This window comes from Octodon degus, unplaced genomic scaffold (genome assembly GCF_000260255.1).
Source record: "Octodon degus isolate 3935 unplaced genomic scaffold, OctDeg1.0 scaffold00224, whole genome shotgun sequence".
NCBI classification, from domain to species: Eukaryota; Metazoa; Chordata; class Mammalia; order Rodentia; family Octodontidae; genus Octodon; species Octodon degus.
This window is the reverse complement of record NW_004524800.1, coordinates 719,856-722,596: the sequence shown is the minus strand read 5'-3', so window position 1 is coordinate 722,596 and position 2,741 is coordinate 719,856. Positions and strand designations below refer to the sequence as shown.

At 37.8% G+C, this 2,741-nt stretch overlaps 1 pseudogene; it reads right to left on the bottom strand.

Annotated features, from left to right (window-relative positions):
• Positions 1–1,595: 1,595 nt before the first annotated feature.
• The window catches only part of LOC101571434, a 9,231-nt pseudogene continuing 8,085 nt past the window's right edge, over positions 1,596–2,741 (bottom strand).

Below are 2,741 nucleotides of genomic sequence, written 5' to 3'. Positions count from 1 at the left end.
TATATATATATATCTAGGGACTGAATTCAGGACCTTGTGCTTGCCAGGCAAGTACTTATTCCACTGAGCTATCTCTCTGGCTGGGAACATTTCTTTTTGCATATTAATTTTGGAAGCATAGTTACATTGATTCTATTGGTTCTATATATCTTTGATTTTTTTTTTTGTATTTTAAGGAAGGGTCTATAGGCTGTTCAGTGTCTTACTACTAGATTGGGTTCATAGTGATCCACCTGTTTACAGCCTCCTAAGACCTGGGATTAAAGGCACACACACGCCAACATGTCCAGTCTCAATTGCTATCTCATCATGCCTCTGAAGGCAGGGCTGGCACGGTAGGCCCTGGGATCGAACCCTCAGCTCCTGCACCTGCTTGCAAGTGCTTTAATCTACTGAGCTATGTGGCGGGCTCTCTATGCATTTTTTGATGTCTTCTTTGTTTTTTTTGTTTTGTTTTTTTGTTTTTTTTTTTTTTGAAGTACTGTAAGTTTCATTGTATACAACTTTCAGTTTCTTAGGCTAATTCCTAAGAATTTAATTTTTCTTGGTGTTATGGTGAAATTTTTTTCTAATTTTTTTCTGAGTAGATGCATTATTACTGTATGGGAATGCTTTTGATTTCTGTGCATTGATTTTGTATCCTGCTCTGTTACGTGAATTTGTATACTGATTCTAAGATTTATTTGGTGAATCTTTTGGGTACTTCTATGTAAAGGATCATGTCATCTGCAAATAATGACTTGGCTTTTTTTTGCATGTATATTTCTTTTATTGATTTTTCATGCCTAATTTCTCATATTTATGTTTGACTTGAAGTGATAATAGGAAACATCCTTCAATCTATGTCTGGTTCCTGATTTTAGTGGGAAAGTGTTCAACTTATAATGTTGGCAGTGTGTTTGTCTTAAACGACTTTAATCAGACACTTATTTTATTTAACATTTTTATCAGGAAAAGATTTGGATTTTACCAGGCGTATTCTGTGTCTATTGAGGTGGTCATATGAATTTTGTCGCTGCCTCTTTTTATGTGATGAACTACATTTATTGATTTGCATATGTTGGGTTGGGTTATCCTTGCATCCCTGACATGATGCCTACTTGGTTTTCATGCATGATCATTTTGATGACACATTGCTTTTTGTTTACCAGTATATTATTGGGGATTGTTGTATCTGTATTATTTTTAACTTGAAATACCATTTATTTCACTGGAAAGATTAAAGTGAACCAACTCTAGGTATAGCCTTTGGGCTGAAAGAAACTCAAGAGCAGTGGTGACCCTCACTAAGGTCATTCCCAAATCCAACACCCACTGGAGGCAGGAGGCAGGGAGGAGACAGGGAAGTCCCCACCACAGCTCCTGCATAAAATGAGGCCTGTTGGGAAACAACGTGAATGGAAAGCTGCAGAAGTAGTGGACAACAGCAAGAACAGGATAATGGGCACTAGAGAGAAAAAGAAGGAGGTCTGAACTTAACAAGGTAAATTAAGTTCCACGTTTCCTAAGGGACTGAATGCACAGAGCCAAAAACGTCCAGGAGATGGGGTACCAACAAGGTACACCATAGCTCTCATGCACCACAGCTTGGAATTTCAACCAACACACATCTCACCTTGAAACTCAGTGTTATCAAGGCCCCTGCTGGCCTGTACTGCATCTTCTGCCCCCTCCATGTGTACAAAGGCATAATATTTCAAGATATCACATTAGATGACTGAACCATATTCCTCAAATTTGGCCCAAAGCTCTTGGTTGGTACAGGTGGGGCTGATGTTATCCACGTGTAACTTGGTTGAAGCTTTGCTCTTGTTTTTGCTGGCTTTCACATTGATATTCACCCCGTGCAACTTATAGTGGTGCAGGTTCCAGTTTGCATCCTCCACCGCTGTCTTGTCCTCTATGTGCACAAAGCCATAATGCTTAATGATGTCACATTCCAGCACCTTCCATACTGCTCAAAGAGTGAGAGGACCTCTTCCTCTGTGACCTCCCAGGGCAGGTTTCCAATGAACAGCTTCACGATCTAGACCCAGCCGCACGGAAATCTGCAGGGCTTTTTCCTCAGGCGCCGACATTTCCCAAAAAATGCTCTGTCGCATCTATATTAATTAAAGAGATTGTTCTATGCTTCTCTTTTTTGTTTAATGCTTGACTGGTTTGGGGAAAAGGGTAATGTTAGCTCCAGGAATGACTTTGGGAGTACTTCTTCCATTTTAACTTCATCAAAGGGCTTGGGGAGAACTGGCGTTAGATCATTCTTGAAATTTTTATAGAATTAATCAGCATATCATGTGGACCTAGTCTTTTCTTAGTTGAAAGCCTTTCCATTACCGCTTAAATTTAATTGCCTGTTATTAGATTAAACATTGTTTTTAGATGTTTTTTGATCAGTTTGGTGATTCATATGTATCTAGAAATCTATCCTTTTGTCTGACATCTCCCATTGGCTGGTATAGAGGTTTGTGAAGTAGTTGTTAATTATCTTTTTTTTATTTTCGTACTGTCCATTTTTATTTCACCTTTTTCATTTTTAATTTGATTGCTTTGGACTTTTTCTTTCCTTTTTATATAAGAGTTCATCTACTTTGCTTATTCAAAGAACCAATTCTTTTTTAATATTTAAGATTAAATTAGGATTGAAAACATTTGAAAGAATTAAAAAAGCAAAAAGCTGGTTCTTTGAAAGGTTAAATAAAATTGATAAGCCCCTAGCTAACCTCATCAAACAGAGGAAAGAA